The sequence below is a fragment of the Pleurodeles waltl genome, chromosome 10, assembly GCF_031143425.1.
Source record: "Pleurodeles waltl isolate 20211129_DDA chromosome 10, aPleWal1.hap1.20221129, whole genome shotgun sequence".
NCBI classification, from domain to species: Eukaryota; Metazoa; Chordata; class Amphibia; order Caudata; family Salamandridae; genus Pleurodeles; species Pleurodeles waltl.
Genome location: NC_090449.1, coordinates 410,142,611 through 410,160,561, shown reverse-complemented (window position 1 = coordinate 410,160,561; position 17,951 = coordinate 410,142,611).

Genomic DNA, 17,951 nt, shown 5'->3' with positions numbered 1-17,951 from the left:
CTCTGACAGTGTGCAATCCCTTGAGCCCCTTGGCCTGAGTTTTGGCCACACCCCCCCTTTTCTTTGCTCCAACGGAAGAAGGGCAGTGCACCGGAGATTTCAAGTTTGGAAAAAGGCACTATATTGTGGTGCCCATGAAAGAGCAGCTTGAGCGTCCTCTGACACTAAATAATGAGTGTTGGAGTCTGAAAGTGCTGCTGAGCTTGAGCTATTTCCCAATTAATGGTGCTTGGGTCTGCATGAGATGATTTGTGCCCTTGATCAATGAAGAGCACATTGTTTGTAGTATCTGCCACAGAGGAGAGACACTGGTGCATTGCTTTAAGACATTGAGACTTTCGAGTGAGCTGTGGGTGTTTGCCAGGAGGGCACTCCAACTAAGCAGTACTTTTCTCACGAAGAGGCCTGAATTGAGAGGCCCATGCAAAAGAAAACAACAAAAGAGAATTTGATGGACAATAGAAGCCTGCCAGAGAGGCTTTTTGAACGGACTCTGGGCATAGTTGGTTTCACAAGAGGTTTCTGTGTGATTGTATAGACTAGGTGTTAGGAGACTGATTGTTTTGCTGGCATTGTTTTAAAGTACTATTCTGTTTAGTAAAAGCAGAATAAAGTCCATTTTCTGTGGAAAGAGTACCCCCTTTTCACCTTAGAGCATTGATGAGAGTCACCACTGTTCCACCTGAACATACAAAAATTACTGAAATGCAGAGGAGCCCTAAAAATGTTACTAGATAATTTTAGGATTTGCTTTTTGGTTAGGGTTGTGAAAAATTATTAGTTCATAGTGGTCACTACTTTCTCCCGTTGTCTATATGTTCTTAATAACGTGTTTTCTAGTGTCTTTTAAACATGACGTTGTCATTTATGGGTAGGATTGTTTTTCTCTACTCAATTGACTTCTGCACCCACTTCCCAACCTATGTCTTTTCCTACTATTGTTTCTTTGCACTCTTTTCACCCTTTTCCTGAACATGAGCAGGTTAGAAGATCAGAATTCGTAAGCAATTCTTTTGTACAGCTTCTGCATCAACACTAGTTAGTAGTGAACATCACTAATTGTTGGGTGTGTGATCTTATGCCACCTACTGCAGATAGAGGTATTCCTTATTTTGTCCTGCCATATGTGGACTTTTTTGCTACTTCATGTTCAAGGAGACCTGTCCAGAGAGAGTTACCAAGTACTAGAATTTTGCTCCAGCAACATCTCCATGGCCTTATAAACATAGACCTGGACTCAGATTAGCATGAGAATAGGTTTATTGCCTATGTAAGGGCAAAAGGAGGGTTTGTGGTTCTAAAAATTCTGGACCCATGTAATTTACTTTGCCACAGCAGTACGATTTTAGTATCAAAAGACCGATAATGACTAGTACACTAAGCATGAGCATTTTCGCTCAATTCCAGCAGCGTTTTCACCTCGAAATCGCCATTTTCGTCCTGCACTCGTGGCTCCCATTTTATACACGGCAGCCATTTTTAAAAGTTGCCCTCACATAGGCTTATAATACAGTCAGATTTGATTCCAAGGACACGTACACCTTGATTGACTTTTCTCTGACCTGGGCAAGCTGGAACCATTGCCTCAGGCCAAACCTGTTTGGTCAGTCCCTCTCCCAGTGGCCGAATCAGATAGCATCAAGGCACACCAGGCCATAAAACCCTTATTATCGCTCACACACCCTGCCTAACTTGCTCACACCTGCACCTGCTCTTTTCTTCTTCTTACTTTACGAGGGGGAGGTGCCCGTTTTTATTGGGGGTCCACACTTATCTGATGTGAAATTCTAGGCCTTGCCGGGTAATTTATTATGGGCTGGATGACATGAAATATGAGGTTTCATCATGACACTGGTTTTTCCTTTGTAGTGAAAACATGTGAATGACCAACCAAAATGTCAAGAATGTTTGCCTGAAGCTTAAAAAACTGTATATAAGGAAACCTGATTTTGCATTGACACACAGTCTCCTGAGAACATACAAATCGTGCTGTTGTACTTCTAGGACACTTGTCAATTGGTTGCAGCCAATAAATTCGATCTTTGACTTCACCTAGAAGACTCTGAGTTTCTGTAGTCTGAATCAGGAAAGTACCCGAGGTCTTTGGGTGTACCCTGGCACCGCTGGGTTACCGGATCAGTACCGGTTCTGAAAAACCCAGTACCTCAAAAGACCACTGCATAAATCTCCTGGGTCAGTTTTCTGAACTCTTCTCTACTGTGCCAGGTACCACTTCTTGGTGTGAGCACACTATAGATACTGGAGACAGCTTGCCTGTCAAAAGTAAGATCTATAGGCAGCCTGACCATGTCAGAGACTGCATAAAGCAAGAGGTGCAGAAAATGTTAGAACTAGGAGTGGTTGAGCATTCTGAAAGTCCATGGGCCTCTCCTGTGGTACTTGTACCAAAACCTCATTCTAAAGATGGAAAGAAGGAAATGCGATTTTGTGTTGACTACAGAGGTCTCAACCAGGTAACCAAAACTGATGCTCACCCTATACCCAGGGCAGATGAGCTCATAGATACACTGGAACTATTTAAGCACTTTTGACTTGACTGCAGGGTATTGGCAGATCAAATTATCAGAAGATGCTAAAGCTAAAACTGCATTTTCAACCATTGGAGGCCATTACCAATTCACAGTAATGCCTTTTGGATTGAAAAATGCACCTGCCACTTTTCAGAGGTTGGTGAACACAGTCCTGCAAGGGCTGGAAGCTTTTAGTGCAGCATATCTGGACGATATAGCTGTCTTTAGCTCCAGCTGGGATGATCACCTGGTCCACCTATGGAAAGTTTTAGAGGCCCTGCAAAAGGCAGGCCTCACTATCAAGGCTTCAAAGTGCCAGATAGGGCAGGGAAAGGTGGTTTATCTGGGACACCTGGTTGGTGGAGAACAGATTGCACCACTTCAGGGGAAAATCCAAACTATTATAGATTGGGTTCCCCCTACTACTCAGACTCAAGTGAGAGCCTTTTTAGGCCTCACTGGGTACTATAGGAGGTTCATAAAGAACTATGGCTCCATTGCAGCCCCTCTTAATGACCTCACTTCAAAGAAAATGCCTAAGAAGGTATTATGGACAGCAAACTGTCAGAAAGCTTTTGAGGAGCTGAAGCGGGCCATGTGCTCTGCACCTGTCCTGAAAAGCCCTTGTTACTCTAAAAAATTCTATGTCCAAACTGATGCATCTGAATTAGGAGTAGGGGCAGTCCTATCACAACTTAATTCTGAGGGCCAGGATCAACCTGTTGCTTTTATTAGTAGGAGGTTGACCCCTAGAGAAAAGTGTTGGTCTGCCATAGAGAGGGAGGCCTTTGCTGTGGTCTGGGCACTGAAGAAGTTGAGGCCATACCTGTTTGGCACTCACTTCATTGTTCACACAGACCACAAACCTCTACTTTGGCTAAAACAAATGAAAGGTGAAAATCCTAAATTGTTGAGGTGGTCCATATCTCTACAGGGAATGGACTATACAGTGGAACATAGACCTGGGAGTACCCACTCCAATGCAGATGGACTCTCCAGATATTTCCACTTAGACAATGAAGACCCATCAGGTAATGACTAGTCTTATTGTCCTTCGTTTGGAGGGGGTGTGTAGGAAAGTACCATTTTGCCTGGCATGTTACCCCCATTTTTCATTGTATAAATGTTGTTTTAGTTGTATGTGTCACTGGGACCCTGCCAGCCAGGGCCCCAGTGCTCATAAGTGTGCCTGAAAGTGTTAACTGTGTTATGACTAACTGTCTCACTGAGGCTCTGCTATCCAGAACCTCAGTGGTTATGCTCTCTCATTTCTTTCCAAATTGTCACTAACAGGCTAGTGACCAATTTTACCAATTCACATTGGCATACTGGAACACCCTTATAATTCCCTAGTATATGGTTCTGAGGTACCCAGGGTATTGGGGTGTCAAAGCCCAGCTCACCTGAGTTCTTGTTCAGTTCTGATGGAGGTTGAAGACAATCCGACCCCACCCTGAAACTGCTTGTTCCAGCACACTAGTTTTTAAAACAGTGCACTAAGAACAGAAGCTCAAGGGAAGGGGGGAAGTGGATAAAATAAAAAAAAGAGACAACACCGTTCTTGCGTTTCCAGTGTTGAAGTGCTGCACAAATCTGCGGCCCTTTCTGACTTCTGTAGAAACTGGTGCCTAATGAAACATAAACAAAGAACAGATAAGTGCAACCTATTTCTAAATGGGTTCCTGACTATCCCTTTATTTATTAGAAATTCTCTTCTAAAAGTACGTCTTGGATCCTGGTCTCTAGTTTCCAGGTTTGGAATGTGTTACTGCTCTGGGATGTGTTTTCTATTACTGTAAAGCTTCGAAAACATTAAACAAATACCGTTATCAGAATTACCAATATCAAACATTCATCATAATATAACTAAAGCCTAAATTCCCAATAGCAGACTCACTTTTCCCATATTTCCAGAATCTTTTATAAAACAAATACTGTACTTTTACATCATAATACAGCATGTAATTTGTGCAAGTCCTTGATTTACTGTTTGCCTTGCTGTTAATAGTTTCCACTGTTCGATTCTTAAAAGTTCCATGAGAAAAAACAATGTTGGCTTCACAAAGTTCTGCAAAATATTCTTGTAACAAAGAGTTTGAATCACAATGTTCGTGGAAGGTATTTCGTTTCAAATTGTCTATACAGGAATCCAGAAATTGTTGTCAAAGTTCTTTCAGGTAATAAAAGGTTTGGCACTTACTTGTTGCTGGCAAGAGATACTGATCAGTCTAACCTTGCCTTCTTTCTCTTTTGCAGGTTACTCATAGGAGAGAGGCTGAAGCAAGGAGGAACCGGAAACCGGAAGAAGGAAGAGCCAGAAGCTGCGCCCATTGAAGTCAATGAAAGTCTGTAAAGAGCAGGAGTGCCAGCGCCGAGGGATCTGTTCTCAGGTAAGCAGGAGGTAGACGAGCACAAGCACTGGGTGAGGCTCGGGGATGCCTTTTATAGACAGGGCTGGGTGTGGTCCTCACATGCTGCACATGTTCTTGGAAGGTGTGCAGAGCTGGGTGTGGTTTGAAGAGCTGGGTGTGGTCCTCACATGCTGCACATGTTCTTGAAAGGTGTGCAGAGTTTCAGTTATTATGCAAATGAGTTGGATTAACACATGGCCTAGGGAGGAGTATTTTAAAGAAGTCTTGGTAAAAGCAAGGCCCAATGTGTAAACAAAACAGCACATTAAACAACATACACAGAAGCCTAGGGGGGGTTGGGAAGGTGAGATAACAAGAAAGGCTTTCAATAGTAAGTTTAAAAGGGAGCTATTACAGAACCCACTAGTGCAGTGAGAGGGGACATGCTCTTTGCCGTGTACAAACCCTAACAGTTGCCCCCCTCAAAGGCCCTCCTACAGAACGGGGTTTTCCTGGATTTTTTAAATAAAACCGTCTAATCAGCTGTGGGGCATGTACATATGATGCTGGTTCCCATGAATTCTCAGATTCATCATATCCTTTCCATTCTACTAAATAAAACAAACGTCCACTAATTCTTTTTGAGTCTTTTATGCTTTTCACTTCATATTCCAGATTTCCCTTAATTGGTATGGGTGGAGGTGGTGGTTCAGGTCGGGTTTTTGAGTTGTACGGCTTAAGCAAGGACACATGGAATGTAGTATGTACTGGATATTCTTTTGGTAAATCTAATTTTACTGTTACCGGGTTTACTATGGCAGTTATACTAAAGGGTCCAATGAAACGTGGTTGCAGCTTTCGGGATCCCTCTATGTTTAGGTTCTTTGTGGAGAGCCATACCTTGTCACCAATTTTATACATTGGGGCCTCAGACCTGTGTTTGTCTGCTTGTCTTTTCATGCTTTCCTTGTACTTTAATAAATGTTTCCTGGCTTTGTCTTGTATGTCACCTAACCTCGTTAGTCTATCCGTTACTGTAGGCAACAGGGAATCTTCTAACAAAATGGGTATAGCTCTTGGATGATACCCCTGCAAGAAATACAATGGTGAGCAAAGTAGAGCTGAATGCTCAGTATTATTATAAACAAACTCTGCTACAGGGAGAGCTTCCAACCATTCACTAGAATAATCAGCCAATAAACAACGTAGCGTTTGAAGTAAGGTTTGGTTCAGTCGTTCAGTCTGTCCATCTGTCTCTGGGTGGAAAGCAGTGGATAAGGCCACATCTATTTTCAGTTTTTCACATAATTTTTTCCAAAATCTGGAGTTGAACTGGCTCCCTCGGTCTGACACCACTTTGCTTGGCAAACCATGTAAACGCACAATTTCCCTTACAAAAATATCGGCAAATTTTGCCGCCGTGGGTAATTTCCGTAATGGTACAAAATGTGCCATTTTAGATAAAAAATCCCCTATAACCAACACTGTTGTGAAGGATTTTACAGGTGGTAAACCTACAATAAAGTCTACGCTCACAGTGTGCCAAGGTTGTTTGGGTGTTGGCATTGGTATTAACAAGCCGTCAGGAGCCTTATGAGAAGATTTATGTCTTGCACAAATTGGACAGGTAGTGACAAATTGCTTAATGTCCTTTCTTATAGTGTCCCACCAAAAGTGTTTTTGCACATTTTCCAGGGTTTTTACCCAACCAGGATGACCCGCCAACGTTGAGGTGTGATGCCAAATTATCACCTGTGTTTGTAATTCAGAGGTGGGCACTAACAGCATGTTGTCGTGATACAATAAACCTCGTTGTATTGTGTTATGGGAATCCTTTAACCAATCCTGAGGTGCTATTTGCATGTGTGCATTATATAGATCTGTGATGAAATCCTTCTGTTGTACTGGTGCCAACAACTTTTGGGGAGGAATAATGGGTTCTCCTATTTTATCTTGTTTCATGTCTGAGGTATGTCCGTATCTAGATAACACATCAGATTGAATTTGTTGTGCACCTGGTCTATAGGTTATAACAAAGTCAAATGTGCTAAAAAAAATTAACCAGCGCATCTGACGTGGTGTTAGTGCTTTAAGTGATCCAAAAAACTGTAGGTTCTTATGGTCAGAAAAGATTGTAACTGGGTACTTGGCTCCCATTAAATGGTGCCTCCATTCTGAAAAGGCTACTTTGATAGCTAGTAGTTCCCTTTCAGCCACAGTGTAATTTTGTTCAGCTGGCAATAACTTTTTGGAATAGAAGGCTATAGGATGTAACTGGCCATCTACTGCATATCGTTGAGAGAGAACTCCTCCTAAAGCTACTTGTGAAGCATCCGCTTCAACAAAAAAGGGCAAGTCAGGATCAGGATGTTTCAGAATTGGGGCTGAAGTGAAGTTTTGTTTTAGGAGTTGAAAGGCGTGTGCCGCCTCATCAGTCCAAAGAAATCGTTGCCCTTTCCGCAACAAGGTAGTTATTGGGGCCGCAATGTCTGCAAAATGTGCAATAAACCTCCTATAAAAATTGGCGAAACCCAGAAATTTCTGAATATCTTTTACAGAGGATGGTTCTGGCCAATCAGCAATAGCACTGATTTTCTTTACATCCATAGTTATTCCTTGAGGTGACAGGCAGTATCCTAAAAAGTCCACCTTGTTGACATTAAAAGTACACTTTTCTAACTTAGCAAAAAGATGATTTTCTTTTAACTTTGATAATACTGCACGAACATGTTGGGTATGTTCTTCTGAGTTCTTAGAGTAAATGAGGATGTCGTCTATGTATACTATGACACAAACGTCCAGGAATTCCTGTAGGACCTCATTTATAAAGAACTGAAAGGCCGCAGGGGCATTACATAACCCAAAGGGCATTACTGTGTACTCAAATAAACCAAACTTTGTCTTGAAAGCTGTCTTCCACTCATCCCCCTCTTTTACTCGGACCAGGTGGTAAGCTCCCCGCAGATCTAGTTTAGTGTATACAGTAGAATGTCTTAATTGATCCAACAACACAGGTATTAGAGGAAGAGGATATTTATTCTTTATTGTAGCCTTATTTAGTCCTCTATAATCGATACACGCGCGCAGGGATTTATCCGGCTTCGGGATAAAAAAGAGTGGAGATGACACCGGAGATGTGGAATGACGGATGAACCCAGACTGTAGTAGGTCATCTAGGTAGGTTCTTAAGTATTTGGTTTCTTCGTCAGTCAAAGCATATACTCTGTTATTAGGTAAAGGGGCCCCTGGGATAAGATCTATACGGCAGTCATAAGACCGATGTGGGGGCAGCACACTAGCCTTTACTGGATCAAAGACGTCTTTAAAGTCAGAATATTCAGGAGGGAGACTTGATTCATCTTGTGTAACACTAGCACAGTGTAATACTGTGCTCTGTTCTGTACCTGCTTCTTGATAGCAATTGGTTCTACAGAAAGAGGAATCCAAAGCAACAGTTCTATTCACCCAATCAATTTTTGGGTTATGAGTTGTTAACCAGGGTACCCCGAGAATCAAACCAAAATTAGGAGTATCTATCAGATCAAAGCTAATCACCTCTGTGTGCCCGTTCTGACAGACCATAACAAGTGGACTTGTTTGTTTTGTGATTAATCCAGAGGTCAATTCTGACCCATCCACTGCACATACTGCTTCTGGACAAGGCTTTAGGCACATAGGAAGTCCTAAGATTTCAGCTAACTTATTATCTACAAAATTTCCTGTCGCGCCTGAGTCCAGTAGGACAGGGAGAGAATGCCTCACTTGGGTAGTAACAATTAAAACGACCTGAATTATGAAATGTCTAGGTATGTGCGGTACCCTGAAGGCTGCAACATTAGAGGTTTGATTAAGATGTTTTCTCGAACAAGTAACCTCTCCCCTTGTCGAGCTTAATCGTTTCCCGATTCAGTTGAGGAGGTGGAGGAAACAGCACCCTTTCGTGGAGTTTTAGGCTTTACTGGACATTCTCTGGCAAAGTGACCTGCCCTGCCACAATATAAACATAATTGAAATTTTCTCCTTCTTTCTTTTTCCTCTGATGTGAGTGGACCTCTGAGTGTCCCTATTTGCATAGGCTGTGGTTCAGGGAGTTTATTATCTGTGTCTTTCTTCTCGTGTCTAATAAAAGTTAACCGTGATTCCAGTTTGTATTTATCTCCCTTTCTTTCTCCTAGTCTATGTTCTAATTTCACAACTAAATCTACAAAGTCCGAATAGTCTTTTGGCAAATCAACGATATGAGCCAGCGCGTCTTTTAACTCGTCTCTCAAACCTTTATAAAAAAGGGAGACACGCTTTTCTTCTGGCCACTGTGTCTCGGTGAGTAAACGATTAAAACTAGTGAGATAGGTCAATAAATCCTTGTTACCTTGTTTAAGATTTAAAAGCTCATTATCACTTGCCTGCATGAAAGTGTGTTTTGCAAAAAGGCTGGTCATGGTACGTTTAAATTGATTCCAATTATGGAGGATGGGATCATCTCTATCCACGAAAGGAATTGACCAATTGGCTGCTGTGCCACCCAAATAAGACAAGACGAATGCCACTTTCGTATCATCAGTAGGGAACTGTTGTGGCTTACAAATGAAGTGTAATTGACATTGATTGATAAAAACATGGAATTTGTTACTATCTCCATGAAAACGTTCAGGTGCTGCTGAGGGCACAACATTAGGAACATTAACAGTAACCTCAACTGGGGAAGGCAAAGTTGTATGTTTTGATGGCGCCCCTATCTCTGAGGAGGTTTTAAACAAAGGCGTAGAAGCTGTGTTCCACTGAGATCCCCTAAATTTATACCTGCTTAAATCCTGTTTTAAAGAGGTATTCTCCATCTTTAATCTCTCTATTTCCTCTTGCATATGTTGCAAGATGCCAGACACTGATTCATTATGAGCCAAGTCCTCATTTAGGGCCTGCGCCATATCCGTGACGTCAATGCCCTCTATTTCTTCCCCGGTATTCATCGTCCACCAGAACTGAAATTTTTTAAGGCTTGTGCTTCTGTCAAAGCCCAGCTCACCTGAGTTCTTGTTCAGTTCTGATGGAGGTTGAAGACAATCCGACCCCACCCTGAAACTGCTTGTTCCAGCACACTAGTTTTTAAAACAGTGCACTAAGAAAAGAAGCTCAAGGGAAGGGGGGAAGTGGATAAAATAAAAAAAAGAGACAACACCGTTCTTGCGTTTCCAGTGTTGAAGTGCTGCACAAATCTGCGGCCCTTTCTGACTTCTGTAGAAACTGGTGCCTAATGAAACATAAACAAAGAACAGATAAGTGCAACCTATTTCTAAATGGGTTCCTGACTATCCCTTTATTTATTAGAAATTCTCTTCTAAAAGTACCTCTTGCACCCTGGTCTCTAGTTTCCAGGTTTGGCATGTGTTACTGCTCTGGGATGTGTTTTCTATTACTGTAAAGCTTCGAAAACATTAAACAAATACCGTTATCAGAATTATCAATATCAAACATTCATCATAATATAACTAAAGCCTAAATTCCCAATAGCAGACTCACTTTTCCCATATTTCCAGAATCTTTTATAAAACAAATACTGTACTTTTACATCAAAATACAGCATGTAATTTGTGCAAGTCCTTGATTTACTGTTTGCCTTGCTGTTAATAGTTTCCACTGTTCGATTCTTAAAAGTTCCATGAGAAAAAACAATGTTGGCTTCACAAAGTTCTGCAAAATATTCTTGTAACAAAGAGTTTGAATCACAATGTTATTTCGTTTCAAATTGTCTATACAGGAATCCAGAAATTGTTGTCAAAGTTCTTTCAGGTAATAAAAAGTTTGGCACTTACTTGTTGCTGGCAAGAGATACTGATCAGTCTAACCTTGCCTTCTTTCTCTTTTGCAGGTTACTCATAGGAGAGAGGCTGAAGCAAGGAGGAACCGGAAACCGGAAGAAGGAAGAGCCAGAAGCTGCGCCCATTGAAGTCAATGAAAGTCTGTAAAGAGCAGGAGTGCCAGCGCCGAGGGATCTGTTCTCAGGTAAGCAGGAGGTAGACGAGCACAAGCACTGGGTGAGGCTCGGGGGATGCCTTTTATAGACAGGGCTGGGTGTGGTCCTCACATGCTGAACATGTTCTTGGAAGGTGTGCAGAGCTGGGTGTGGTTTGAAGAGCTGGGTGTGGTCCTCACATGCTGCACATGTTCTTGAAAGGTGTGCAGAGTTTCAGTTATTATGCAAATGATTTGGATTAACACATGGCCTAGGGAGGAGTATTTTAAAGAAGCCTTGGTAAAAGCAAGGCCCAATGTGTAAACAAAACAGCACATTAAACAACATACACAGAAGCCTAGGGGGGGGGGGAAGGTGAGATAACAAGAAAGGCTTTCAATAGTAAGTTTAAAAGGGAGCTATTACAGAACCCACTAGTGCAGTGAGAGGGGACATGCTCTTTGCCGTGTACAAACCCTAACATGGGGTTCCAGGAGATCCCTATGGGCTGTAGCATTTGTTTTGCCACCCATAGGGAGCTCTAGCAATTCTTACACAGGCCTGCCACTGCAGCCTGAGTGAAATAACGTCCACGTTATTTCACAGCCATTTACCACTGCACTTAAGTAACTTATAAGTCACCTATATGTCTATCCTTTACCTGGTAAAGGTTAGGTGCAAAGTTACTTAGTGTGTGGGCACCCTGGCACTAGCCAAGGTGCCCCCACATTGTTCAGGGCAAATTCCCCGGACTTTGTGAGTGCGGGGACACCATTACACGCGTGCACTACACATAGGTCACTACCTATGTGTAGCTTCACAATGTTAACTCCGAATATGGCCATGTAACATGTCTAAGATCATGGAATTGCCCCCTCTATGCCATCCTGGCATTGTTGGCACAATCCCATGATCCCACGGGTCTGTAGCACAGACCCCGGTACTGCCAAACTGCCTTTTCAGGGGTTTCACTGCAGCTGCTGCTGCTGCCAACCCCTCAGACAGGTTTCTGCCCTCCTGGGGTCCAGCCAGGCTTGTCCCAGGATGGCAGAACAAAGGACTTCCTCAGAGAGAGGGTGTTACACCCTCTCCCTTTGGAAAAAGGTGTTAAAGCAGGGGAGGAGTAGCCTCCCCCAGCCTCTCGAAATGCTTTCATGGGCACAGATGGTGCCCATCTCTGCATAAGCCAGTCTACACCGGTTCAGGGACACCTCAGCCCTGCTCTGGCGCGAAACTGGACAAAGGAAAGGGGAGTGACCACTCCCCTGACCTGCACCTCCCCTGGGAGGTGCCCAGAACTCCTCCAGTGTTCTCCAGACCTCTGCCATCTTGGAAACAGAGGTGCTGCTGGCACACTGGACTGCTCTGAGTGGCCAGGGCCAGCAGGTGACGTCAGAGACTCCTTCTGATAGGCTCCTTCAGGTGTTGCTAGCCTATCCTCTCTCCTAAGTAGCCAAACTCTCTTTTCTAGCTATTTAGGGTCTCTGCTTTGGGGAATTCCTTAGATAACGAATGCAAGAGCTCATCAGAGTTCCTCTGCATCTCTCTCTTCACCTTCTGCCAAGGAATCGACTGCTGACCGCGCTGGAAGCCTGCAAAACTGCAACAAAGTAGCGAAGACGACTACTGCAACTCTGTAACGCTGATCCTGCAGCCTTCTCGACTGTTTTCCTGGAGGTGCATGCTGTGGGGGTAGTCTGCCTCCTCTCTGCACTAGAAGCTCTGAAGAAATCTCCCGTGGGTCGACGGAATCTTCCCCCTGCTACCGCAGGCACCAAAGAACTGCATCACTGGTCCCCTGGGTCTCCTCTCAGCACAACGAGCGAGGTCCCTGGAATCCAGCAACTCTGTCCAAGTGACTCCCACAGTCCAGTGACTCTTCAGTCCAAGTTTGGTGGAGGTAAGTCCTTGCCTCCCCACGCCAGACGGCATTGCTGGGAACCGCGTCTATTGCAGCTACTCTGGACTCTGTGCACTTCCGGCGGAAATCCTTTGTGCACAGCCAAGCCTGTGTCCACAGCACTCTAACCTGCATTGCACGACTTTCTAAGTTGTCCTCCGGCGGCGTGGGACTCCTTTGTGCAACTTCAGGTGAGCACCATTTTACTCCTCTTCGTAGTCCTTGTCTGGCACTTCTGCGGGTGCTGCCTGCTTATAAGAGAGCTCCTTGTCTTGCTCGACACCCCCTCTGTCCCCAGACGCAATTGGCGACATCCTGGTCCCTCCTGGGCCACAGCAGCATCCAAAAACCCTAACAGCATGATTTGCAGCTAGCAAGGCTTGTTGGCAGTCTTTCTTCAGGAAAATACTTCTGCACGACTCTCCACGGCGTGGGGAATCCATCCTCCAAAGGGGAAGTCTCTAGCCCTTGTCGTTCCTGCAGAATCCTCAGCTTCTACTGTCCAGTAGCAGCTTCTTTTCACCCACAGCTGGCATTTCCTGGGCATCTGCCCATCTCCGACTTGCTTGTGACTTTTGGACTTGGTCCCCTTGTTCCACAGGTACCCTCGACTGGAAATCCATCATTGTTGCATTGCTGGTTTGTGTCTTTCCTGCAGAATTCCCCTATCACATCTTCTATGTCCTTTGGGGAACTTTAGTGCACTTTGCACTCACTTTTCAGGGTCTTGGGGTGGGCTATTTTTCTAACCCTCACTGTTTTCTTACAGTCCCAGCAACCCTCTACAAGGTCACATAGGTTTGGGGTCCATTCGTGGTTCGCATTCCACTTTTGGAGTATATGGTTTGTGTTGCCCCTATCCCTATGTGTCCCCATTGCATCCTATTGTAACTATACATTGTTTGCACTGTTTTCTAAGACTATACTGCATATTTTTGGTATTGTGTACATATATCTTGTGTATATTTGCTATCCTCATACTGAGGGTACTCACTGAGATACTTTGGCATATTGTCATAAAAATAAAGTATCTTTATTTTTAGTATATCTGTGTATTGTGTTTTCTTATGATATTGTGCAAGTGACACTAGTGGTACTGTAGGAGCTTCACTCGTCTCCTAGTTCAGCCTAAGCTGCTCTGCTAAGCTACCACTATCTATCAGCCTAAGCTGCTAGACACCCTATACACTAATAAGGGATACCTGGGCCTGGTGCAATGTGTAAGTACCCCTTGGTACACACTACAAGCCAGTCCAGCCTCTTACACTACCCACTATCCCTCCCTCTACAGATGATTCTCCTTCTGAGGAAGAAGAATTTCGTCCCTGTGCAGAACTTTCACCAGATGAGCTGGCAGCAGACACTGCTGAGCTTTTGGGTGGAGGGGGGCCTGCCAGGGAAGAGCTGAGTGTGGCACAGCAAACCTGTCCCACATTAGAGGGTCTCAGACAGCATGCTGTCAAACAGCAAAATGGGGATGTCAGTGACTCACATAGAGTTTACTGGGAGGACAACCTGTTGTACACCAAGGCAAGGGACCCAAAACCTGGAACAGCCAGGAGATTGGTCGTTCCCCTGCAGTACAGAGAGTTCCTCCTAACTCTTGCACATGACATTCCTTTGGCTGGGCATTTGGGCCAGATCAAAACACGGGAAAGGCTTGTCCCCCTGTTTCATTGGCCTAGGATGTCAGAGGATACTAAAGATTTTTGCAAGTCTTGTGTGACCTTGCAAGCCAGTGGCAAGACTGGTGGCACACCAAAGGCTCCCCTTATCCCACTACCTGTGGTTGGGGTCCCCTTTGAAAGGGTAGGGGTTGACATAGTTGGCCCCATTGAACCTCCTACTGCTTCAGGCAATAGGTTTATCTTGGTGGTTGTGGCCCATGACACAAGATATCCTGAAGCAATTCCTCTAAGGACACTACAGCTCCTACAGTGGCAAAAGCCCTCCTGGGAATCTTTTCTAGGGTGGGTTTCCCTAAAGAGGTTGTATCAGACAGGAGTAGCAACTTTATGTCTGCATACTTAAAATCTATGTGGTAGGAATGTGGTGTAACCTACAAATTCACCACTCCTTATCAACCACAGACTAATGGACTGGTAGAGAGGTTTAATAAAACTCTCAAAGGCATGATAATGGGACTCCCTGAAAAACTCAGGAGGAGATAGGATGTCCTGTTACCTTGCCTCCTTTTTGCTTACAGGGAGGTACTCCAAAAAGGAGTGGGCTTCAGCCCCTTTGAACTCCTATTTGGACACCCTGTAAGAGGTCCACTAACACTTGTGAAGGAGGGTTTGGAACAACCTTTAAAAGCTCCCAAACAGGACATAGTGGACTATGTACTTGGCCTAAGATCCAGAATGGCTAAGTACATGAAAAAGGCCAGTAAAAACCTTCAGGCCAGCCAAGAGCTCCAGAAGCAATGGCATGACCAGAAGGCTGTTCTAATTCAGTACCAACCAGGACAGATGGTGTGGGTATTGGAGCCTGCGGCCGCAAGAGCACTCCTGGACAAATGGCGTGGACCCCATCTTATTGTTGAGAAAAAGGGCGAGGTTACCTATCTGGTAGACCTGGGCACTGCCAAGAGTCCCCTTAGGGTGATTCATGTCAACCGCCTAAAACCCTACTATGACAGGGCTGATCTCACCCTGCTCATGGCAACAGATGAGGGACAGGAAGAAGAGAGTGACCCTCTCCCTGATCTCTTTTCCACCACTGAAAATTATGCTTTAGTGGAGGGAGTAGTTTTGGCAGACTGTCTTACTGCAGAACAGAAAGACAACTGCATAAATCTCCTTGGACAATTTTCTGAACTCTTTTCAACTGTGCCAGGCACCACATCTTAGTGTGAACACACAATTGATACTGGAGGCAGCTTGCCTGTCAAAAGTAAAATCTATAGGCAGCCTGACCATGTCAGGGACTGCATAAAACAAGAAGTTCAGAAAATGCTTGATCTAGGAGTGGTTGAACCTTCTGAAAGCCCATGGGCGAGTCCTGTGGTGCTTGTACCAAAGCCTCACTCAAAAGATGGAAAAAAGGAGATGAGGTTTTGTGTAGAATACAGAGGTCTCAATCAGGTAACAAAAACTGATGCTCACCCTATACCCAGGGCAGATGAGCTCATAGATACACTGGCATCTGCCAAGTATCTAAGCACCTTTGATTTGACTGCAGGGTATTGGCAGATCAAATTGGCTGAGGATGCTAAACCTAAAACTGCAGTTTCAACTATAGGAGGGCACTACCAATTTACAGTGATGCCCTTTGGTTTGAAGAATGCACCTGACACTTTTCAGAGGTTGGTGAACACAGTCCTGCAAGGGTTGGAGGCTTTTAGTGCAGCATATCTAGATGATATAGCTGTCTTTAGCTCCACCTGCGATGAGCACCTGGTCCACCTTTGGAAAGTTTTGCAGGCCCTGCAAAAGGCAGGCCTCACTATCAAGGCCTCAAAGTGCCAGATAGGGCAGGGAAAGGTGGTTTATCTGGGACACCTGGTAGGTGTAGAACAGATTGCACCACTGCAGGGGAAAATCCAAACAATCATGGATTGGGTTCCCCCTACAACTCAAACCCAGGTGAGAGCCTTATTAGGCCTCACTGGGTATTACAGGAGATTCATTAAAAACTATGGCTCCATAGCAGCCCCACTTAATGATCTCACTAGTAAGAATATGCCTAAAAAGGTACTATGGACAGCTAGCTGTCAGAAAGCTTTTGAGGGGCTCAAACAGGCCATGTGCTCTGCACCTGTCCCAAAAACCCATGTTACTCCAAGAAATTCATTGTTCAAACTGATGCATCTGAATTAGGGGTAGGGGCAGTCTTATCACAACTGAATTCTGAGGACTAGGATCAACCAGTTGTTTTTATCAGCAGAAGGTTGACCCCTAGAGAAAGCGTTGGTCTGCCATAGAGAGGGAGGCCTTTGCTGTGGTCTGGGCACTGAAAAAGTTGGGGCCATGCCTGTTTGGCACTCACTTTATTGTTAAGACAGAGCACAAACCTCTACTTTGGCTAAAACAAATGAAAGGTGAAAACCCTAAATTGTTGAGGTGGTCCATATCTCTACAGGGAATGGACTATACAGTGGAACATAGACCTTGGAGTACCCACTCCAATGCAGATGGTCTCTCCAGATATTTCCAATTAGACAATGAAGACTCATCAGGTCATGGCTAGTCTTATTGTCCTTCGTTTGGGGGGGGGGGTTGTGTAGGAAAGTACCATCTTGCCTGAGATGTTACCCCCATATTTCACTGTATATATGTTGTTTTAGTCTATGTGTCACTGGGACCCTGCCAGGCAGGGCCCCAGTGCTAATAAGTATGTGCCCTGTATGTGTTCCCTGTGTGATGCCTAACTGTCTCACTGAGGCTCTGCTAACCAGAACCTCAGTGGTTATGCTCTCTCTGCTTTCCAAATTTGTCACTAACAGGCTAGTGACTAAATTTACCAATTCACATTGGCATACTGGTACACCCATGTAATTCCCTAGTATATGGTACTGAGGTACCCAGGGTATTGGGGTTCCAGGAGATCACTATGGGCTGCAGCATTTCTTTTGCCACCCATAGGGAGCTCTGACAATGCTTACACAGGCCTGCCAGTGCAGCCTGAGTGAAATAACATCCATGTTATTTCACAACCATTTACCACTGCTCTTAAGTAACTTATGAGTCACCTATATGTCTAACCTTCACCTGGTGAAGGTTGGGTGCAAAGTTACTTAGTGTGTGGGCACCCTGGCACTAGCCAAGGGGCCCCCACATCGTTCAGGGCAAATTCCCCGGACTTTGTGGGTGCAGGGACACCATTACACACGAGCACTGTACATAGGTCACTACCTATGTACAGCGTCACAATGGTAACTCCGAACATGCCCATGTAACATGTCTAAGATCATGGAATTGTCCCCCCAATACCATTCTCACATTGGGGGGACAATTCCATGATCCCACGGGTCTCTAGCATAGTACCCAGGTGCTGCCAAACTGCCTTTCCGGGGTCTCCACTGCAGCTGCTGCTGCTGCCAACCCCTCAGACAGGTTTCTGCCCTCCTGGGGTCCAGGCAGCCCTGGCCCGGGAAGGCAGAACAAAGGACTTCCTGTGAGAGAGGGTGTAACACCCTCTCCCTTTGGAAATAGGTGTGAGGGTTGGGGAGGAGTAGCCTCCCCCAGCCTCTGGAAATGCTTTGATGGGCACAGATG